Here is a 25878-nt window from a genome sequence, read left to right as displayed (position 1 = left end):
TCAATTAATATAATAATAATAGTATTATTATCATTATTAATTAAATGTGATGTCACGCTACGGTGTATGAGCACACAAAGAAGATGAAGATCAAAGCACACAGTCTAGGGGGTTAATACACAGAACAGGCAGGCAGGATACACGCGTAGGGACGAAGTAGACTGGACAATCAAACTGTGAACTGACTACAACTTAAATAGGGAAGCTAATGAGGGACAGAGAGGTGAACTAACTAATCAAAGAGAGACAGAAACTGGGTCAATACACACATGAGGATGAAAACAAAACAGTCTTGTGGCCTGCAGCACGAAGCCGGTTTCAGTTTTTACCCAGTAAAGTTCATGTTTAGTTTGAGCAAACTCTTGAGTTTTCGCACGCAAGAAGATGGGTTGGTTTTGAGTGTTTCATCCTCATGGTAACTTACGCTACATGGCTACCCTGCCCCTGAGCAGGTTTTATTCTGGGTTAGAGATCGCAAACCCAAACTGGACCAATCAGCTGTGAGCAAAGTGACATATATCTGATGCAATCAAACTGGACCAATCAGCTGTGAGCAAAAAATTAAAGCAGTTGACACTCAAAGAATTTTAGAGACAAAGTTTCCTGATTTTTCCAGTTACTTATTTATTATATTTCTATTATAGTAATTGTTTATAATTAATATAAACTTCACTGTTACTTCACAGTTCACTGTTTTTCTGTAGCTGGTCCTAGACTCTGTATATGTACAGCACTTTGGTATACACTAGCTGTTTTTAAATGCACTATATAAATAAACTGACCTTTGACCTTCATATAATATATTCATATAATTATTGTGTGAAATGGCAGTTAATTTTAAGCTCCATTATCAGTGTTTTGGAACGGGGTAGCCTAGCTAATTCCGACAGACAGACAGACAGATAGACAGACAGACAGAGAGACAGACAGACAGATAGATAGATAAATAGATAGATAGATAAGCTTTAATACATCCAACATTTAAAATGACTAAACCTATGTTTTCCTTTTGAGCTCTGTGTGAAACTATATAGAAATAATTGAATTCAGTTCATTCCTTTTCATAGTCATATATTTTCCTTGTGCTGCAAAACTTTTGCTGGCAGCAGAAGTTTTTTTTCTGCCTTGTAAATGCATTTTTTTTTTTTTTACATTTTTAGTAATGACATTTCTCAATCTTCAGCAGAGAAGTGAATTGCGCTGAATCTCGTGAGAAATGAATTCAAATGACACTTTGCTGATACTCTCTCTGTTTTCCCTGTGGTTGGCTGTTTGCCGCATGTGTCACACATTCAGGTGCATGCGCTCCAGAGTTAATCACAAACTCTGGTTCAAACTCTGAGTTGACAGAAGGTTTATATTGAGCTTTGTGAGCCTGGTAAACCTGATCTAAACCAGGTTGGCTTTATCAGGTTTTGTCACTCAAAAACTCACTCCGCTACTTTTGTTTGTTCATCTTTCAGCTTCATGCTACAGACCACTGGGGTGTGACAGATATATGTTATGCTAATCTATTATAATATAATATTATTTTCACTTTTTTAATTATTATTATTATTTTAGTTATTTTAGTACTTCGTTAACTAATAAAATATGTTTACTTTTTATTTTATTTTACTTATTGTTTATTTTTATTTCACTTTTTTTTAATATCGTTTTAATTTAAGTTAACAATATTAACAGACATTACAAGGCCTGTTTATATGATGAAAAGCTGTAGTTCCTGCGGTATCGTCTTGAATCTTCAGTGATGTTGTTTATATGATGAAAAGCTGTAGTTGCTGCGGTATCATCTTGAAACTTCAGCGATGAATGTTTACTCCCCAGCCTCATATAAACTTTTGTGTGGGGGTCAGACGCCGGTACGTCTCTGAGCTAATTCCCGCTGAAGTGCTCATTTTTAATGGCCATATGGGTACACAGATCGTCTCATCTTCAGAAGTGCCATCTATATTAGCATCCAATGAAAACAAACATGGGTTTTATCCTCCCAAAACAAGCTGTGGACAAAACAGCAAGGTTGAACAAAATCAACAAAATCATTGAGTTGTTTTACGGGCGTCAGTGAACCGGGCCTCTTGGCACTCCATGGGTCATGTGACCACTGTTGCCCCCGGTAACATCACATCTGTTGCCATGCCTTCAGCTGATGGAATCCTCCCGTTTGTCTCGGTTTGAGACGAGGATTATCTGAGGTTTCTGAGGAATGTTCATTAGAGACGAGGCGGGACTCATTTCAGGAGCGACAGACTCCAGATGATCCCCGCGGCCGCGACTGATGGAGGAATGCAATCCAGCAAAGAATGCTACATTTAAAAATTAGCTATTTTTTCCCCTGAACATTTGTAGAACATTTTTTTTTTTTTTTTTTTTTTTTACTAAAATGCAGCTGTAAGTTTTGGCCTTTTTTATTTTTTATAATAACTTAGAATATTAATGGACATTTAAATTTGTTTTTCTAAATAACTTTGTAGTTTAGTGTTAAATAGCCTGTAATACACTTAGTAAAAATAAAAACACACATACTGTGATTTTTTTTCCTTTTATTTTATATCTACAAAGGTATTTTTTCAGATATAGTTTATATTTTAGTATTTTTTTTTAGCAGTCAAGACTTTTAACGTTTGATTAATTTTGCTAAAATGCAGCTGTGAATGTCAACCATTTTTATTCATAATTACATTATATATTAGTTTAGACATTATGCATTTATTTTATAATAATCTTTAGGTACAATTTTGGTAATAAGTTTTAGGTAATGGTGAAATAACCATTCTGTGTTAAATAGTTCATTTTACAAATAAAGATTTTTTCACTTTTTTGCTTCAGACATTTAATTTCTAAAAAAGCCATTTTTAATCTTTTTTTTTTTTTTTTTTTTTAATCAGTGCAAATAATGAGCATCTCATTGTGACAGTGATCCTAAGATCTGGCTCGCAAGATCCACTTTCCTGCAGAGTTTAGCTCTAACCCTAATCAAACACACCTGAATTTGCTAATCAATGTTTTCAGGATCATTAGAAAATCACAGGTAGGTTTGTTTGATTAGGGTTGGATCTAAACTCTGCAGGAAGTGGATCTCGCGAGCCAGATTTGAGGATCACTGCGTTGTGACAACTTACTCCATATATAGTTTTTGAAATGTTGCAATTTTAATTTTTAATTTTTTTAATTTTATTTTTTTGTAGGCAAGACATTTTGCTAAAAAATTGTTAAAATTTATCTGTGAATGTAAGCAATCTTTATACATATATATATATATATATATATATATATATATATATATATATATATATATACAGTAACTCAGAATATTAGACATAATACATCTGTTGCTGTGCCTTTTTCTTTAGATATTTAATTTTTACAAATATATTATTTTTAAAGCATTCACTGGGGTAAAAAGCGTGACCAGTTCTCAGTCTTGAACATGATTGATCTTGTTTAACACGTATTAGTGAACCCCCGAGTGTTTCTGTGTGATAATAACAGTTGTGAAACCATCTGTAATTGAACATCATTGTGATTAATTATATTAATGTGAATTATGTGTGACATTGAGGCTGTAATGGAAAAATCCATATCATTAAATGAAGGCTAAATATGAAACCGTCTGTGTGTTTATAATAGAAGGAAGAGAGATTAAATTGCGATTGTGTGAGCTACATTCACATTTATTCATTTAGCAGAAGTTCCAATGTGAATTTTAATAAAATAAAACAGGATCCAGGAAGCAAAGTGACAGTTGGGGGAAAAACGTAAAAAGTCCCTTTATACTTAGAAATTAGACTCATTAATGAGTTTAAATAAAAATGGTGTTTACAGTAATGCAGTTAAAGGTAATAGGCTAAAAATGTGAAGTCCACATTTGGTAAAAGCATCTAAATGAACTGTTCTGTGCAAAAAATGTGTGCTATTTGAGCTGTAAAGTGTCTAAATCGCTGGTGAGAATATTTCTCTATGACAGATAGTTGTGATTTGTGGTGATTTGTTACTGATATTATTCCTGTTTTGTGGATTTGTATGTAAACTGTTTCTTTCTGATTTCTTACAGCTCTGCTGGCTCTGATTTTTAGAGTTTTGACTTTGGTTTTGTGTCTGTTCTTTCCCCATAGACTTTCACTGTCAGTGTATCACTGTAAAGAGTCTAAATTATCTTCTGTGGTAATCGACAACATGTTACAGATACTGTCTGCGGAGCTTAACTTGTATTGAACTGTCTGTGATCAACAATGTTTTATGGAGACTTTATGCGGGAGTTTATTTGTTTTATGTGATCAGTGAGAGAGAGAGAGAGAGAGAGAGAGAGAGAGAGAGAGAGTGTGTGTGTGTGTGTGTGTGTGTGTGTGTGTGTGTGTGTGTGTGTGTGTGTTGAGGCAGTGTTCATGTGTTGGGTTGTTCGAGCTCACAGTGTCTTTCTCATCCCTCAGAAAGACTGATTTCTTCACAAGAGACCAGTGAAAAGGGCAAATCTGCTAAATCAGCTGGCTATCAGTCATATGAAACACACTGAAACACACACACCTCGGGCAGGTCGGGCTCATGGGAGTGTGTGACAGGGGATCATTTTCATCATTTGACATTATCATATCCACTCCATCATCATATGCTAAACCGAGAGAGCAACTATTAGAAAGAGCTAGTAAACAAATCATGAAGGAAAGTGGGCTCAGGCATCACTATCTAGAAGATTAGTTGTAGTTGTTTTGGATATTTGCATGTCATTTGATTTTTTTTTTCCCCTATTTAACTCTTTCCCTGCCAAACACAGAATTTTCCAGGTTTCCACGTTTTCACTGTTTACTTAGGGGCTCTATTACTCATCTCCTGAATGAATCTAGAATGTGCCAATCAAAAACACAGGCAAGGAAGATGCAGAAATGAGCAATTTCGTGTGTATGCATATGAAAATAATGCGATTATCAACAATAAACAGCATATAAATGAAAACTGCCTACACTGTAAAAAACAAAGAAAAAATAGATAAAGCAACTTGATGCAGTAAGACTTGAGTTCTCTCAACAATAGTTTTTTAGGTATTTTCAGTAAAGATGCTTTGTTTACCCAATATAAATGTGTTTGTTCATGCAATGTTGATTGACTTATTTTGATAATAGAAAAATTCTTGTCACAGCAACTGAAACGACAGTTAATGTTGTTGAGTATTTTTTATTTATTCATTTTTTATTTTATTTTTTTTGTTTCCTGCATGAAAAAAAAAGACAGTTTAAAAAGTCATGACATTATTGATTTTATATTTATTTACGAACAGTAACTGCAATGCATGCTGGGAACTAACAAAGCCTTTTCACATTTCAACAATATGACATTCTTTGTTCTGACAACTGTGTGATTTTTTTTTTTTAGAAAACTGTTTTTGTATTTTTGGAATTCCAAGGGGTTTTAATGTAGTTTCAAGAAAATAGTATTTTTTAGCATTTGAGACCCAAAAGGTTTTATACTTTGTATTTTTTTTTATGCAATTACTGGTAATATCCAGAATCCTCTTTAAGAAGAATTTGTTTTCCCCAATTGTAAGTCACTTTGGATAAAAGTGTCTGCAAAGTGACTAAATAGTTGCAAAGTAAATATTTAGGAATATACAGTAGATCCAAGCAGGAATTACAGAGCTTGAACACTGACATGCATATAGTTTGTTTATCATTACACCTCCATTGGCAAAATTATTAATAAGTTTATCATTTCTAACCAGTAGGTGGTGCTGTCATCAGGGCTGCATTCAGCCCCGGCAAAAATGGTGCAAAACGTTTTTTTAAACGGAAACGGTGGTGCGTTGAACTCCCATTTCTGATGACGCAAGAGTTGCAACTATGGCAGCTGAGAAGGCCATTCTTTGTGTTTTCTTTTTAGAAATATTTTCAGACCCTGATATGATTGGTATAAATACGTGTTTAATACTGCAAAATCGGCTCGATGTTACAGTCGCTGCCCTTGCTGTCCAGAATAAAAGAGAACATCCCAATCAAATGAAGAGATTTGTGGAAACTGTGGTTCCTAATTATTGTGATCCAACATTTGCCTCGCAAACATTTCAGCTGAAGAATAATCCACTTCTCACCTCCAAAACTGTGTTATGATCTATATGACCTTATTATTATTTCTATTGTGAGTATTAGGCTTATCATTATTGCTGATCACTGTTGTTGTGCTATGTTATTGTAATATTTAACATTATATAATCAGAGTAGTATAGAAAAGTTAATGAAAGTGTCACTCCACAATACAATAGCAAAATATATAAATATGTATAGTATTTTTATGTTGCATTAATTAGTTTCTAGCACACCTTTCTAAGGAAAGGATATGGACCAGAAGACATTGCAATTACTAAATGATATTTAGACAGACTTAAAGAAGTTCCAGATGTATAATTGTGCTCTTATTATTTTAGTTATTTTGCCTTTAATGTAATTAAATGTGCAAACAATATACTTGCTCTTGTGAATTTGTTTTGATGTTAATTACATTGTGCGTGCTGTTTCTTTAATACCGCATGGTTTATATATGATGTTAATTACATTGTGCGAGCTTTTTTTTTAATATCGCATGGGAAGAGAAAATGTATCTCAAACCCTGTTGCACACCGTTTCCAGGAAACATGTCATTCAAACCGGAAACCATAGCAAAACGGTGCACACCGGTTTGAGCTTGAACTTGACCCAGTTTTGTGTGTTATTGCAATGAAACTGTGTCTGTCTGTATTATTAAGGTTATTAACCCATTTAATCCCTCCCGTCACAATAGTGACCATAAAAAAAGGTTTTCATTTATAAAGCTCTAAAAATCTTACTGACTTACTGAACAATAAAGGGTCTCAATTGAGTATGTGCTGTTTCACATGATTAGTGCAAATTGTCACATGACCAGATCAGCTTATTTTCCTGTTTTTGCACCTTGAGAAGATGATGGCTGCATCAATGCTCCAAAGATTTTTTGGTACACTTTATCTTTGAGGTGTCTAGTATTAATATATGAATTCACATTATTCAGTTTTGTTGAGTGTGGTCATAGAATGAATAAACATCTTGATGGTCACAATAGTGACCGGTGGGATAACAGTGAACTTAGGTATACTGTACAATATAAATCCAGTTGCAGTTGTAAGTGAAAATTACACTAAAATGTTGCAATGACAAAATATTGCACTAAATTAAAAGTTCAAATGTTACAAATAAGTTACAATATCAATGTTGTATAATACTGTTTTTTTACAAAAAAAAAAAAAAAAATACAAAAATAAAATAATAATAACAACAATTTCCTATCAATGTTGTATAAGGGTTTTTTTATGCATAATAGTAACCCTAGAATGTGATCAAACTGTTTAAAATAGCTGGGCTAAGATATATAACAATTTTTATGACTGCAGAAATATGTTATTTCAGTACACACATTATCCCACCGACCATAAAACACAATTTTCCACACACTTTTCCCCCAAAAATAATTATTGATTATTTCAACGGGTTGCTAATGACACATCATTTGGGTATGTTCATGTCTGGGAAGGAGTTGGGATTAAACGGGTTAAGGTTGATATTTTGAATTAGATTTTATTTTCATTATAATTTAAGTTAAATTTTTGATTTTGTTTTTAAATTTTGTGTTTTTTTGTCATTTTTATTAGTTTATTTATTTAATACATACATTTTAGTTTGGGCTAATTTCGTTTTAGTTAAGTATTTTAGTATGTTTTTTTAAATATTTTATTTCAAGTACATCAAATCAGGGCTAAAAAAAAAAAAAAAAAAAAAATTCAATCGGTTCACTCCGAGCAGAACTGATATTTTAATGCTTTTGTTCCTGCGTTTCTCTGCATTATTACCATTCCGAAACCGATTAGAGTAGAAAAAATACTTTTTAATAACTGTTTTTAAACTTTTTCTTTGCCTATATTAATAATAATAATAATAATAATAATAATAAAGTACAGCAATATCTTTACTCAAAAAGAAAAAAGAAGAAAAAAAAAAAACAGGAGATCTGGTATCTTATACAGTATATAAAAGTCAAGCCAAAAACAAATTAATTTAAGGAGAAACTGATGCATACCTCTCTCATTCGGCATGAATCCAAATGTTTGAATGCAATGAATGACACTGTGTCGGTATTATTAAGGTATCATTGATACCTTAAAAAAATCATTAATATGTAGAAGACAGAACAAATACAGTCCACATTGTAAAAATAGAGAAGAAAAGCATTGCAGTAAATGCTGTGTCATCATATAGTGTTGAGGTCAGACTGCTGGAATACAGTTTGAGCCCCTGCAAACACACACACACCTGCAGATGTTTGCAGAACAACTCCGTTCTATATTTCCTGAGGAAACAGCTCAATGTTCTCTGCTTCTGTTCCCCATAGATTGGCCCTGTTGAGGAATCTAATGTACAAAAGCAAATTGTTTTCCAGATGCAGTGAACAGAAACTCTCTCAATGTCTAATACAGCATCAAACTTGACTGCAAAAAACAGCTAGTTACACTCACATTCAGTCCATTCAAAATTAAGATGAGTTTGTTTCTCCATGGAAACAGATTTGGAGAAATGTAGCATTACATCACCTGCTCACCAGTGGATTCTCTGCAGTGAATGGGTGCCGTCAGAATCAGAGTCCCAAACAGCTGATAAACACATCACAATAATCCAAAAGTAATCCACACCACTCCAGTCCATCAATTAACATATTTTGAAGTGAAAATCTGCATGTTTGGAAGAAACAAATCCATCATTAAGACATTTATCATCAAACGGTTGCTTCAGATCAAAATACAATTCCATAATCCGTAATAACCCTACCTCCACTGATAAAGTCCATTCTCTGTTGTCTTCTCACATCAAAATCCACACAAATATTTGTTTAGAACTTGTTTTGGACTGTTTTTTGTGCTTGTTCTGTGCATATTTCTCTGCGGATTCAGAACAGACAACTTTTTTCATCATAGTTATTAATAGAGGACTCATATTTTAGCCGAAAACAACAGTTTAAAGTTAAAACATCTTAATGATGGATTTGTTTCTTACAAAATGGTGGACTGGATTGATGTGGATTACTTGAGGATTTTTGTAATGTTTTTATCAGCTGTTTGGACTCTCATTCTGACGGCACCCATACACTTCAGAGGATCCATTGGTGAGCAAGTGATGTAATGCTACATTTCTCTAAATCTGTTCTGTAGATGTAATCGTAAACACATACTCAAAAAAGATTATCATTGTTTGCCTCTGATAATGTCTCTGAACATTAAACGCACACTCAGCAGCTTTAAATACAGTCTATAATTAATGTATTGCTGTATTATTGCAAGGAAACAAGAAAATTGCATTCATTAATCAACAGTTGTGGCTGTTACACTGGCTGTGTATTCATTTAAATAGTTTAATAGCCTTTATCTCAGATTTTCATTCCTAAAAATGCCCTTGTGTGTAGAACTGCTTTCTTGCAGCATCGATTCAGCATCTTACGTAAACAGCCCCAATTACAAGAGTCTCCCAAACCGCTGTTTCTAGTTTAAAAGTGTTTATATGACTTACAGTCACATTATGAGAGTGTTTTCAGATGGCCGGTCTCCCCACTGTGCTTTCACGTGTTTAATTGGTTTTTTTTAACCAATTTGCTTGATCAGAGTCCTTGTGTATTTCTGTTTGTTTGGTTATAGTGAGCAGATTTCTGAAATAAAGACCAGGGCCATGTCCTAGTTCAGCATTCAAAATATTCAAAATATACTTGAAATTTGTTATTATTTATACATTTAAAAACATTTTCTGTTTTTGTTTTTAATTGTTGTGGATTGTGAACTTTTATAATAATTAAAAATTATGATTTTTTGTTGGTTTTAATACGATGTTAATAACAAATTTTAATACAAGCAGGATTCACACGATGAAAAATAGTAAAAAGTAACTATTGCATAAAGCAAACAGAGCAAATATTACAACAAAATAATGACTTAACAATAAAAAATATTTTTCGAAGTTAAACAAAGATTATTGGAGTGTGTTTGACAGGAAAATTTCCTTCTTCAAAATTTCATGTTTAAATCAATGTTACTTGCTGTTGATTTGTAAGTGTTTGTGAAATTTACTAGCAGTTTCTACACAAGTTTTCCATTTACAAAAATTAGCATATGATATATAATTAATTATATATATATATAAGTATATGTATTTTTTTTTTTTTTTTTGCTTATTATTTAAGTGTAAAGTATGTGTTTTCTGCAAATGTAGATTAATTTTTGCTGGATCTGTCGGTTTGCATTTTTGGATCTGATTTGATGCTGATGTTTTTTTGTGTTTTTGGTTCATTTAAGATGTTCACTCATATGCGTAGAATCATAATGCAGCAGATTTGATGCTGATAATGCTTTCGCTTCAGCTAATGCGAGTAATTTTGAGACAACAATTTTAATGGTTTTGTAGAAGATTTGAGATATTACATCTAATGTAAGGATTGCAGATCACTTAAAGCCAGAGGAAGACATCTTAATCATATTTCACATTATAAAAGTTTTGGTTATGGATGCTGATTTGTAAATGTAATGTTCCAAATGCTCTAAAATCCACATTAGAGTTACAACTCGGATGTGAAACTTTGCATTGAATTATGAATTATTTTTATGTTTCGTAATGCATCGGCACATACTGTAAAATCAAACTTGCATGGCTAGAAGCATTAGTGTTCACATAATTAGTAGATAGTCTAATGGATGTCAGGACTAGATCCTATAGCAAATGGATGGCACTTAATGAATTTGTTTAAAATAACATTTTCTGTTTAGTTTACAGTTGGTAAGGATTTTTTTCATGTTTTTGAAGATTATTCTGGTCACAGAGGCTGCGTTTATTTGATTAAAAACATAGTAAAAACAATAAAATTGTGAAATATTGTTATAATTTAAAATAATGGTTTTCTATCTGAATATATTGTAAAATATAACTTTGAATAAATTTCCACAGCATTCATTACTCCAGTCTTCAGTGTCACATGATCCTTCAGAAATCATTCTAGTCTGATGAATTGCTGCTAAAGAAACATTTCAGATTCTTATCAGTGATGAAAACAGTTGTGCTGCTTCTTTATTTTTTTTGTGGAAAATGTGATGCATTTTATTATTCATGAATAGAAAGTTCAAAAGAAAGCATTTATTTGAAAAAGAAAATCTTTTTGTAACATTATGAACGAATGTCTTTACTGCCACTTATGATCAATTTAATGCTTCCTTGCTGAATGAAAATATAATCTTATGCTGAGACCAAACTTTTTAAATGAAAATGTATATTCATTAGTCAGCGTGTTTGACGAATTCTGTTTGGCAAATCCATCTTAGTCAGCTTGATCCAACAATGACAGGCTGCTTTGAGCCCAAACTGTGGAACGGTTCAGAGTTTATCACAGACAGACCTTGATTATAGCGAAGGTCTATCCTTGTCTTTGCTTGAACGGATGGTGATTCAGACACACACGGGTGAAGGGATTTGTTTCCTGTGATGGACAGGTTGCTCGTTATCTCAGAGATCAGTCTGACGGCTGTCCGGAGCTCAGCATCTGTTCCACCCACAGACCTCAGTGTCGGAATCAAACACTCGGCTGTTTCGCTGAAGAACACTGATGCGGATTGAAAGGGCTGATAACTGCAGTTGTCCTCTGGACAGACGGACACCTCCACACGATTATTTTTGTGACAGTCTTGCAGGATGGATGGTGGGGATTGTAAGGGTTATTATTTTTGTGACAGTCTTGCAGGACCATTTTGGATCTCCGGTGTCGTTGTGAATGCTAGGTCCTATAATTGGAGCGTTTTGCTGTCCTGTAACTTCTATATCAAGTTTGGAAGAATCTCTCAAGAGACTCATTTTAGGCCATAATGAAAATAAACAAAATTATGAAATTAAAAGAACTTTCTTATTAAGCCTTTTCTTATAATGTAAAATAAAAAATAAGTAGAAAACAAAAAATTAAAATAATTTTAGCAACAAAAATCACTATTTTCACCTCGTTTACATATTTTATATTTTTATTTTACTATATATTTTTTTGTATGTGTATATATATATATATATATATATATATATATATATATATATATATATATATATATATATATATATATATATTAAGTTATTTTTTATTATTGATTGATTGATTGATTGATTGATTGATTGAATGTATCACAGGAATGGGAAATTTTATTGTGGTTTCTGGGGACAGGAGATGTGTCAGTAAATAAATGGGAAACCAATGTAACTTTACTTATTTGAAAAAGGAACTCAGATATTTCAATGTAGTTGCAAAGACAAAAGTCTCAAGCCCAAAGAGATATTCTTTATAAAAGTTAAGACTTGTCCACGCCCTCCTAAAAAGCCTTGTTTAAACACATCCCACATGTCTACGTCACGATGTGACGATGTTAAAGATTTGCATAACGCCGCCCAAATGTTCACACAAAGAAAGGCGGCGTAACTTTTATTCTCGCTGTAGTATTGTTGCCGCCCAAATCATGTTGTGGAGATGCTGTGTTTCGTTGTGAAAGCGAAAATACTTTGTTTGGCCTTCCAAAAGACTAGAAACTTAACTAGAAATCAGTGGTTAAGTTGTATTTACAGCACTATTCCAGAACAGTTCAACCCAAATATTCAGATGTGTGCAGTGCATTTTACGGAGGACTGTTTCCTGAACCTGGGAGAGTAGTATGCTGTCTGTGCTCAAAGGCTGTTTCTAAGTGGGGCAGTTCCAACTTTTCAAGGACAGTCTGGTGCTTCTGACTCACATCCTGTAAGTATGTTTTCATATTTAAAGAATTTGCCAATGATGAATCAAAAGTGAGTTTTGAGTAGTGTGGAGTAGATCTTGTTGTTTGTCGTTTCCCCGATCACAAATGCATACAGGGTTATATGTTTACGCAGTGCGATATGCAACTCAACGCGCAAAAACACAGTATAAGTCATTATAATCCGTAATTATGTCCCCGTTGGATGCAACAAATGGCTCATTTTGTAATGGGTTTTATTGTTTTTGTTTTGTCTCGCTGGTGTTCTGACCGGGACATGCATCACAGTATGTTAAGGGGCATAAACATTTCCATCACACGCTTGGGCATTCGGCCAATCACAAACCACTGGATAGCTGGCCAATCAGAGCACACATCGCTCCTTCAGACCAATGAGCTTTGTAAAACTTTCAGAAAGGCGGGGCATAGAGAAGAAACAATAATGTACATTATGTGGAAAATAATGTGATTTTTGAACCTCAAACTGCATAACTATTTCATCACACGAAATACACAACATAATGTTCTTTTTAACAACGTCATATGACCCCTTTAAATTTTCACTGCAGGTTAATTTTTACAAATACCGTTTACAGATTCTTTTATTTAACTAAAGAAAAAATAAACAGCTCTTGATTGTTTTTTAAGTATCGGTTGTATTTATATAGAATAATTTAAATCCATTTAAAATTACATAAATATATTGTAGTAAAACAAAACTATAAAAAAAAAATCCTGTCTTTCTGTTTATTTATTTCCTTCTCTTTCTAGCTTGTACTTATTTGAACAATGGTCTAAAACTTGGTATTACAAGCACTTTCCTGTGTCTGTTTGCTAAGACATAATCGCTTTATGTATCCCCCTATTGTAAGTCGCTTTGGATAAAAGCTTCTGCAAAATAACTAAACATGAATGTGATGATGTATAAATACTTTTTAAACATATTTTCAATAATTAAACAATATTTTATTTTTTATTATAAATATTTAAAAATGTATATTTATTTATATAAATATTAAATATTATTTTGCTGTCTGCTGTCCACTGCTGTCTGCTTTTCGATTTTTTTTATTTTTATTTACTGTACATGGAGAGAAAACTGTTTAGGGTTATTTGCTTTTTTTTGACGTTCATAAAGTTCAAAACTTTTTAATTTTATATTTTTCTTTAAAGAAAAATATTTCTTAAAAGAAAATTTCTTGGATAACTTCTTATAACTAACTAATAAATTCTTAAATCTCTCCAAATTTTCTTCAATGGAATGAATATGTAAAATATGTCAAATGAATATGGTTTGATTGACAGGTGAGAGGGGTCTCCTGACTATTCTCTCTCTCTGTGTTTCTCTCTGTCAGAATGACTACAGGAAGTTGTCCATGCAGTGTAAGGATTTTGTGGTAGGTGTTCTGGATCTCTGTCCCATTCTGAACGGTGATGTGGACCAGAACCCGCCCACAGAACACCAGAGACCCTGTCTGAGCCGCATCAAACTCTCCATCAAATATGAAGTTAAAAAGGTGAAACACTCTTACCCCTGTAATGCCTACTGTATCATATTTAAGACACAATACACAAATTGCATTTTTTTGCTCGGTTTGTGTCTCTGAATAAAACTGAGCTGTTTTTCCTCCATATTCTCACTACTATATGAGCCATAAAAGCCTAAAGTATTATATTTGTTTATAATGAAAGAAATCATAAATTTTTCCCCCCTGAGTATGAGATCCATATATCATATTATATGAGGCATAAAAACCTCATAATCTTATTTATTTACACTGCCTGCAATACAAACAAATCTAAAGCGATCCAAATCCTATCAGGATGAAGTCAGTGGGTTTGGAGACGTGAGGTGAGGTGAGGTGTTCAGTTCTGGAGTCTAATCAAGTATCTGAGAGCTTCTGTTCTTCACCTCGGCTGAACTCTTGATTGGTGGACTGTGTCTCAGATGGAGAACTCGCTGTCTGCATGCTAACAGCTCCACAACTTCCTCACCTTCTGACTTCAGTGCTCACTTTAATGATAACAGCTCCACAACTTCCAAACCCATCAGCTTCATCATGAAATCATTGCACAGACTATTGTTTTTAGTTCACGCATAGATGTTTATGGTAATAAATATGTTTTATCATGAGTTTTTTTTTTGAATTGTATTTTTTTTTTTCTTTTTTTTTTTATTTTTGTTTTTATGTGTGTGTTTCTGTCTGAAGGAGAGACAGCAGGCCAGTGGCAACACGTCTCACCGTCTCACTGCTTTCATTTCACAAGATAAACACAGATGCAGTCGCTGATGTGTCCAAGAGCCATGTGATGATCTGCATCACCATGAAATGAGTGTCTCGGATGTTTCTCCTGAGAAAAAGAGCCCATAATCTCACACGAGGCTCGGTTTCACAAGAGATCTCATCAAATGATCTGAGCTGCTTTTCACGTTGATTTTGTAGCTCTGTTATCTTACTGCATGTCAGCTGTTGGCTTTGTTTGCATCTAATTTTGATTTTTTCCTCAATCACTGTAGAAGATTTCTGAGGCAAGAATTATACTTCATTGAAACATAACTGCAACTGCATCAAGTCTCCAGAGCAATGAAAGAGCAACATCTGAGCAATGAAAAAAGGCATTCTCAGCATAATGTTCTGTAGTAATAAAAGCATCCATTCCAGGTGCCTTTTAAAAATGTCTTTGTTTGTTTGTTTAAATCAGCATAAATTGCTAGTTGCACAACAGTATAGGACATACTACTATTGTGTATAAATATTTAATAAAATGTATATATACAGTATATATAAAAATAAATAAATATTTATTTAAATCAGCATAAATTACAAGTTGCACAACAGTAGGCCATAAAAATATTTTGTAAAAATGATTGGACAAAAAAAAATTACAAATAAAAAATAAAAAAATCTAAATGTATATCTGTTTGTTTATTTTTATTAGCATAAATCACAAGTCGCGCAACTGTAGGAAACACTACTATTGTGTGTAAATACTTCACCAAATTTAAATATATATCAAATTCACATTTATTTATTATATATAAATATATTGTTGATGTTGTTGGGACCTCTTCTGTTGAGATCTCTAATCAAATATGAGAGATCCAGAGTCTCTAGCTAAGGAGAAATTTCTGAGCACAGCGTGTAAAGTTGTTGAGGTCTATTTTAAAGCTTTAAAGGAGACCACTGTGAGAGTGTTAGAGTTTTTGTCTCAGGAAACAAGTCTGAGAAGCAGGAGACTCAAGCAAAAATCTCCATTTGGTCTTAAAGTAACCTCATTTCTGTCTAGGAGAAATAATTGAGATCTTAAAGAGATCTCACTTTTGATTTTTCTTTCCTATGGGTGTGACTTTTTCTTCTGTGCAGTGAAGTGAATTTTATGATCTGATCATGTCATCCATCACTGGTGTGGATTTAAAGGGATCATGACCTTGTTAACCAGATAATGTGAGGGTAATTAGTCCTTTTGCCCTCAGCATAATCCAAACCCTCCTGAGATGATCTCTCATTACAGGCCAGGTTGATTGAATCTTAATAACTTTCAGATTGCGATTGAATTCTTAATAGTTTTATTGACTGAAGCACCGTGACAATAAGACCCATTAGTTAATTTCAGCCTTTGAGGAGCATTGCAATCATCGTGTTTATGAGATGAGCACACTTGAATGCCATAATGTCATAATTACCCATTTTCCTTAGAGCCTTGAATTGAGGGTTTTTCAGTTTATACAGAATCCGATTATATTGATTGTAATATGTTATAAATGTGCATGTTGACTGTACAATAACTTTTGTGTGCATTTGTGTATTGCTGATGAAGACGAGCACTGAAACTCATTAATTTAGAGATGTATACTACAAAAAAAATTCTTAGTATTTTTGGCCTGTTTTACAGTATAAATATCTAAAAATGCTATAATAATAATAAAGACTCATTTACTTAAAATTACTTAAGTATTACTTAAGTCTTGTTTTCTTCTTCTTGATTTTTTTTTTTTTTTTGAAAGTTAATTGAATAAAACAAGTTTTATTTTTCTGACCTTATTGACAGATATTTGTTTGTTGGTTTAAGCATAAAGTCCCTTAATGTTTATTTTTTTTATTATTAATTTATTTTTTATTTTTGGTGGTTACGCCAATGTCCAGAAACATAAAGATACAGTCTCAAACATACATTCGGGGGAAAAGGGAAAGAAAGAAATACATAAAACTAAATAAATAAATAATAGAAAATTAAAGTAGAATAGGGAACCAGAGAAGGTTATTAACATAAAGAGGTGTCCAAATCTTCTAAAAGTCATTAGACTTTTGATGATTGTCATAAGTGAGTTTCCTCAAGTAGGAGTAATGCAGATATTTGAGGCATCCACATTTTGAAATAAGGTACCTGACCACAATAACAATATACATTTATCTGCCAAACAGACCAAAATTAAACAAATGTTTAGCATGAGAGTCAAATATTGTCTCCACTCCAATAGATAACAAATACAATTCCAGAGAGAAACAGAATTGCAACTTAAGGAACTCTTGTAGAAATGTATATATTTTAGTCCAAATATTGTCTCCGGAAAGAGTACTAAAATATTCTACTCAAGTAAAAGTACCATTACATTAATGATATTTTACTTAAGTACTAGTAAAAGTACCAGTCTAAAAATCTACTCAAGTAAAAGTAAAAAGTAACTCATTTAAAATTTACTCAGAGTTAATGTTAGCCTACTTAGTTACATTTTAACAGCGGGAGGGGGGCAAAAAATAGGATAGGCCTATAAATCTCAAAATAGTTGTTTTTAATTAAAGGTGCTGTATGTAGGATTGACACCGAGTGGTTGAAATAGGTATTGCAGCCAAATTCAAAATATTGAAGAGGGTTTTTTTTCACCCGGCCCCTCCTCCTCAGACTTGATGCACATGCAGGTTCCCAGATTGACGGCACAAACAGGAACGAGCGCACTTGACGATGAATGAAATGAAATATGCTGTGTTTTCCACAAACTGGCAACCCGGCATGCCGAAATACAGTCTGGGTAAACGGCAGTGGGTGGGCTTCACAAACCAAAACAGAAAACTGACATTCCGGCCCGGGACACACATTTTAAAAGGAGAATAACTGACTGTAGCATTGTTTTTTTCAGATAAATAACTATGTTAACTAAGCATGTTGCAAACATATTATGGTATTTTTATGCTTTAGTAAAGTCAAAAACTTAGATACAGGAACACCTTTACAAGTTAAACTGCAATAACCAAAAACATGTCAACATGTGACATTTAAAACATTAAGGGAGGTATGTGAGATTTCAATGCAGGCCATCACACCAAGTATAGGCAGAAAAAGCAAGTTACATTCTGGCTACAGACAAAAACAAGCTAATAACCGTTTATGACAATTTTAATTGCTTTTGAAGGATTAGAAAATCAAAACTTCTCATTGGTTATTTCAGCAGCATGAAAAACAAAACAAATATTATTATAAATAATACAAGGAAAGCAAGCAAACGACACTAAACCGCTTTAGTGGTCCATGGTCCATCTAATGTGAGCTATGCACTTTTTGCAAAACTCCCATAATCACTGAAGGAAATCAATTGCAAATCAATAAATTTTGCACTTTGTTGTTTATGATTATGACAGAATTTGCAAATGCAGATTCAGAATTCAGTCAGTGAGCGCGCACACTTGAACAACTCCGGCGTTCTCTGCAGTGATGAATCAAAATGCCTCTGATTGGACACTGCATTCATGAACTCAACAGAAAGGTGTGTGAATGGTTATAATGCTCAACGCTGCAAAATGCGAGTATAAAGACATCTGATGTAACATAAGCAGATCTACTCTAAAATGTAACACTTCATTCATTTCACATTACCGTAAATTGTGACTGCCATAATAGTTCTACCAGAAAGACTCAGGAGGTGAAGATGAAATGCAAAAGTATTTATTTACAAAACCAATACAAAAAAAACAAAATTATTTTGGCGTAGGCCCCATCTGTAGCTTGAATCAGACAGGGCCAACCTGGTGGTGGTGGGGAGGATGGAGGGGAAACTTCGCGGGCATATATGCAAGTAACCGAGGGAAAGTCAGGCAATAAGTCAGGCGATAGTATCTGCAAACACAATTGGCTAGATCTAATTGTAATGTGACGTGGCATTAAGTCTTCCTAGTAGAACTTGCGCTGACGCTCCCAATTCAGCTTAATTGTCCAGGGACACTTTTTGCACCTTGTCATAAAAAATTTGGGCGACATTTTTGCCTCAAGCCCCCATTAATTTCTGACCCTGGTGCCAACCAGCATTATAAGTCCTGCTACAGGTGTGCGATATTGACAAAAAAAGAGATATTTTGATATTTTCTGGGTTTTTATCGATAACGATAATTAGATGATATTTTGCTAAGAGTGTTATTATGCGGGTATCTTAGTTATTGACAAAAAAAAGTAAAATAACGTCTCCATTACTTATTTTGTGTGGTGATTTTTTAGTAGGTATACGAGTTAGTTTTTTTTTTATTAGTTTTTATTTGTTTTAAATTTTTTAAGGGCATTTTTACCTTTATAAAGCCATTTATTTCTAAAAGTGTTAATCCTCCTTTGAGCAAAATTCTTAATCAGTTTTCAATTAATTTAATCAGTTATTTAGAATAATAAGACATTTGGGCTGTTATCAATCAAATTAAATCAGTATCAACAAAATTAATCTTTGCACTGCAGAGAAAACACAGAAGCTTCATATGAAGTGCCATTTATATATTTACAAATTGTTTAATGCATGACATGAATGAATTTAACCTGCAGTTACAAATGCAGAAATAATGTTTTGATATATAAGACATAAAACGTTTGAATACTTGTATTTGAAATTTTATATAAAAATAAAAAATAAAAAGATACTTTTAATGTGAAATTAAATCCACCAGTAGGTGGCATCAAATAATGTGTTAATAAGTGAGTCATTGTGATTGAACTGAATCATTTAAACAGTTGATTCATTCAGGAATGAAACGCTGCTCAGAGACGCAAACTGTGCTGTGCTGCCTGATTTGGAATAATTTTTTGTTGTCGAAATATAGAAAAAACAGGCAATATGGTGTCTAAAACGTTAAGTCTCTTAATTAACTTCTTTTTTATTGAAAAAAAAATCTATTATCACTCTGCTTTTTGCGGAAAAGATTGGCACTCTTTGTGTGATACTGATTAACTATATGAAATGATATAAATATATACATTTTCTGTCCCTATATCTTCAATTTTGTGATCATTCTAAATGCATTTTAAAAGAGTGAGCACTCTAAATGCGCACGCGCACTAGTCTAATCTACTCTACCAAGGCACTCTACATGAGTGTTTTGTTTGTTTTTTTGCAAAATACTCGATAATGTCAAATCTCACTTCGTCAAAACAACAATTACGATATTATCGCAGACGATATATCGCACACCCCAAGTCCTGCACCACTGTCTTTTTGGCTTGTTTGTGCAAAACCTCTTGCTAAACTGTCAAAGCTTCATTTTATAAGCTGCTAGTTTAGTCTCCCTTGGCAGACACAGCTTACACTGCATAGAGCTTAAATATGGCAGGGGTTCACTTCATTTCCTCCAAGTTCAACTTCAGCACAATACGATGAGGTTTTGTTTTCAGCTGGGTCTGCAGCACTAACGCCTGTCTTGTCCGTCTCCATCTTTTTCTGTGTGATTTTAGCGCCAGTTTCTTCTCCTGCCCATTATTTACTGCAGAAGTTTCGAGTGTGCAATTATTTTTTTTTTACTCAGTAATTAATGTGTTTTAAAATGTAGCGAAGTACAATACTTCAAACAAAATATACTAAAGTAAAAGTAAAATTACTGATTTTAAAAATTGCTTTAAAAAGTAGAAATACAAAAAAGCTACTCAATTACAGCAACGCGAGTAAATGTAATTAGTCAGTTCTGCCAAAAGGAATGAAAAGCCACTTATTGTAATTTTGATACATTTTCAGAAAACAAGATTTGATATTACATTCTGTAACTTATCCTATACAAAAACATAAACTTAATTTTAACTTAAATGATAAAATAGAAATAGAAATAATAAATAAAATATAAAGTTAAAGTTTTTTTTTTGTTTTCCAAAGCAACATTTCTCATTTTTAATTGTTTAACATAAGGTACTGAAATAATTTAAACTAAAACATAAATATAAAGATTAAAAACTATATTGACATTGAAAGAAAGGTACAAAAAAGTTCTATAAAATTCAAAATTAATACTGAAAATATAAAAACCAACAATACAAAATATTACTATCTCAATTATACTAAAATAACACAATGTTTAAATATCGTACTAAAAAATAAGACAAAAATACTAAGAATTTTTTTTTGTGAACAAGATCACTTCACAGCTTCCAAATTCATGCACGTTTCCTGAGAATCGATTTGGTGTAAGTATTTTTCTTTTAGTATTATTTATTATGAATATGATTCATATTTTAAATTTTAATTTTGCAAAATTATGCAAATCAAGTTCAGCTTTTAGAAATTATGCAGATTAAATTATAAATGATGCATACAAATACAAATTAGAGCTTTTTGTAGATGGACACTAAGCATCTTTTTATTCAAATGAGTGAGTGACAAATTCTCATTAAAAGCAGGGGGTGCTGGGACTGTTACTACTGCAACCAGGTACAAGATTCAGGTGATCTCAGAGTGTAACACACACACACACACACACACACACAGACTGCGATAACTAACATCTTTCTCTCAGTGTCAGAATTTAATGGATCACTGAAGACAGACAAGCTTCACTTCACTGTTGATTAAGGTTGAGGATGTTATATGGCTTGTACCTTATGAAATAGATTGTCTATTATTAAACTCTAAACACACACACACACACACACACACACACACATACCACACACACACACACACACACACACACACACACACACACACATACTCGCTGTGGACTTTAGGTCGGTCAGACTGAGCTCTGGATCACACTATCAGCCAGCGGCTCACCTCAAATCAATGTCACGATCTGTCTGTCTGTTTCTCTCAGACGGGCTCACTGCTCGTGTTATTTACCTCTAATAGAAATACAACACCAAACAACAGGAAAAAACATCATCAAATCTGTATATATATATATGTGTATATATATATATATATATATATACATGTATTTTGTGTTTTTTGTTTCCATAGCGACGGAGTCTCCAGAACGCGCGCCCTTAAAGCCCTGTCACGTGACTGCTGCACGTGGTAAACAAACCTGCATGTTTTTTTAGAATATGCACACATTCATTCTTAGTCATATGCCTAATCTGTGAAAACAGCTCTGTTGTGTATCTTGTCACGTCACATTCAATAATAATTGCGGTTAACACACGTGATGACACGCAATTTGCTGAGAAGCTTGAAACACCAAGTGGGTGGTCCTCGAGTGGGTGTCCCTTATTTTGCCTCACTGAAGGTGGCAACCCTATTGAATGCAATATGATACAATGGAAAAAATATGATCACTTTTATTTCTTTGGTTCAGACAGACAGCAAATCATAAATTAACTTAAGTGTCTTCTAACTTCTAACGCCTCCAGGCCTGTTTCATAAAACAAGTTTACCAAATAAGCCAGGCTTATTTCAGTTAGTCTAACTCATCGTCAAATGATTTGGTTCCATAAAGCAAATTTAGCATTGGCCTAGCTTAAGCTTAGTCACCGTGGCAACTTATGCTGGGAAACTAACCTGGTCTAAAGCAGGTTAACTGACAGACTAAGCTGAGTTCCTCTAACACTGACCAATAGGAACGCAATGATATTACTACTCTCTCACATACTATTATTTGACTTTTTATTTTATTTTGTTTTATTTTTTTTTACAATTTCTAGCCATGTAGCCTTTCTCTCTTGTTTTATGACAGCTGCACCTTTTATAGTCTGCAGAACAGATAGCAGAACATTAGACCATTATAATTTAAAATAACTAAATTAAAAGTTAAAATCACTTAATTAAAAATGAAAGTAAATAATAAAGAAAATGACTATATTTTAACTGCTATAAGAAACACACATTAAGTCAGTTGAACTTAGTAATTAGTACTGTACAAGCTTACATTTGATTTACCTATTAAAATAGTCCCTTTGCAGTTACAGCTATCATAAAAAATACACTCATATGTAGGTTTAAAATACTACAAAAGATGCACACTTTTTAAAACGATACATTGCATTGTTAACTTTTTATGCCGATTCACCGAGCGATTCCCTATAGACATAGATTCAATATATTTAGTTTCTAAATAACTTGTTTGCAATTTAGGGATAACCAAATGCAGGCCCCAACAAATTATATTTACACTATATGTGATTTATCTAAGATGATAACCACTATTGTGTATGTGTGTGTGTGTGTGTGGTTCAGATAAATCCTATGTTATGGAGATAAAATATCCCCATAAAAAAGGCAGTACATTCTTAAAAATAAAGGTGCTTGTATCAAATCTCCATGATCATGTGACCATTGACGTTTGAGGCTTCATACTTCACAATGAAACACCTGAAGCGGGGTGACTGATTCGTATCTTTGACATGGCTTCATTTATTATAAGGTGACATGAGATGCTTGTTGTTCCCTCCCTTCTTCATAGTAACATAGTTACACTTTTTATTTGTTGACAATGATTCTCAGAATGAAGACACAGCTGCTATTGCTGAGTATTGCTTTTGTGTTGAAACTGGAATCAACAAGATGTGTGAATCATTTGAAAATTGGCTGCTATAATTGCAACTGACCACTAGATGTCACTTGTCGGGTCTGTCTTTGAGGCTTTGAAGCTTTGAATCTTTTTGTTCGTACAGTCTGGAAAAAGCCTCAGAAGCTTCACAAGCCTTCATCTTCCCATCTCTTTTTAAAGGGGTCATATGACGTTGCTAATAAGAACATTATGTTGTGTATTTGGTGTAATGCAATGTGTTTATGTGGTTTAAGGTTCAAAAAACACATTATTTTCCACATATTGTACATTATTGTTTCTCCTCTATGTCCCACCTTTCTGAAACGCTTAATTTTTTACGAAGCTCATCGTTTTGAAAAGCAAGGTGTGCTCTGACTGGCCAGCTATCCAGTGCTTTGTGATTGGCCGAATGCCTCAAGCGCGTGACGAAAATGTTACGTCCCTTTCCATACTGTGATGCCAACTCCTGGCACCATGAGACAAACCCAATAACACCCATTACAAATGAGGCATTTGTTGCATCCAGTGGGGACATAATTACTGATTATAATGACTTATACTGTCTTTGTACGCATTGCGTATCGCACCATGTAAACATAAAACCATGTCTGCATTTGTGATTGGAGAAATGACAAACAACAAGCGCTGCTCTACACTGCACAAAACTTGCGTTTGAATCATCAGTGGCAAATCCTTTAATATGTAAAGGTACTTACTGTCTGTGAGTCAGAAGCGCCAGACTGAACAGAATGTTACCGAACAGCTTGTAACACTCCAAAGAGAAAGGAAAACTTGAAATCGCATCATATGATTCCTTTATAACAAAAAGAAATCCTCGAAGATGTCACTCCACTCTAGAGGATCAGGGAAATCCCTCCTCAGGACTCCACCTACAGGCTAAAATAAATAAATCACTCACAGGACAATTTCTCTTCATGCATGCCCACTTAACAGCAAGTTAGGTAATGAAAGTGTGTTTTCTAACATGACAATTATTGACTCTATTACTGTAATTATTTTAGCAACAAAGGTGATCTGAAACATGTATCTTGCATTGTTTGTTCTTGAATGAACTGATGGTTAAAAGTAGGCCTACTAAATCGAAAGAAGATCACAATGTTGCGTTTCGGTGATTACATATATAATACAATAATCTTATGTTTTGATTATGTGGATGAAAATCTGTGTAATTGTATTGAAAGCATGAGATCAAGTTTTGAAAGAATGACTAGCAATGTTACAAGTGTGATTGGTTTGGATTTTTGTACTAAGAGTTTTGAAAATATGCACCTTACTTGTGAAAAAATAAAGCGAATAAAAAAAGCTATTATTATATTATTATATTTATTATATTATATTAATATATATTTTATTTTATTTTGATGACAGCAATGTGCCATTGGCCAGACAAATACATTTTTTGTGACGTCATTCATTTTCTTGAAAAACAAATATGTTTAGTAGTATTATAAAATATTTATATTTATAATATTTTTATATTATATAATATTATGTTGTATTATATTATATATTAATTTTGTATTTATTTTATTTTATTTTATTTTGATGACAGTAGTCTGCCATTGGTTAGACAAATACATTTTGATGGTGACTTCTTTAAATGTGTTTAAAATTGTTAAATTTTTTTGTTGTTGTTAGTTTTGTATAATATTTTTTTTTGAGAAAAGTGTTGTGTTATTTATAGGTGATATATGTTTTGATGACAAAACCTTTTAAATGTAAAAAAAAAAAGAATAAATAAAAGAAGATAATTTTATATCTTCAGAATATATGTTATTTATTTTTTTTTATTATACATTTACCTCAATTAAAAATAAAAGCATTGCTTTTAGTAATTGTACCCAATTATTGTGTATCAACATTTATCTAATTACATAAATATTTTCTAGCTAAATATTTATAATAAATCAATATTATAGCATCGGTTTCTGAGGGAATCTACTCCAGTGTCTGTTTAGCACATTTTCAGTAGTCACAGCATCATGTGTTGTGTGTATAAATGTGAAATGTTCTGTGTTTGGCTACTGTAATATGATTTATTGTCCCTCTCTTTTCTCTATTTGTGTGTCAGTTTGTGTGGCTCATCCTGACTGGCAGCAGGTGGTTGCTGATGTTGTGTTATGATATTTTGTGTTTTTTGCGGCAGCAGTCCATTGGAGTGAAGTGTTTGACGGTTCTGGGCGTCACTGTCGGATTGCCTTTCCTCGCCATCGCCTACTGGATCATGCCCTGCAGCAAGGTGACAAACACGCACATCTCTGCTTCTCTGGCTCTTCAGATGAGAAGACACTATCACACACTATCTTCAACAAACTCTGTTTAAACACTGCTGTAGTAGAAGATCACTTC

At 33.2% G+C, this 25878-nt stretch overlaps 1 pseudogene; it reads left to right on the top strand.

Moving 5' to 3' along the window:
• LOC109103699 overlaps positions 1–25878 on the top strand; it is a 67562-nt pseudogene that overhangs the window by 10506 nt on the left and 31178 nt on the right.

Source organism: Cyprinus carpio, chromosome B14 (assembly GCF_018340385.1).
Source record: "Cyprinus carpio isolate SPL01 chromosome B14, ASM1834038v1, whole genome shotgun sequence".
NCBI classification, from domain to species: Eukaryota; Metazoa; Chordata; class Actinopteri; order Cypriniformes; family Cyprinidae; genus Cyprinus; species Cyprinus carpio.
Note: the sequence above shows the minus strand (reverse complement) of the source record. Positions and strands in the feature narration are given on the sequence as shown.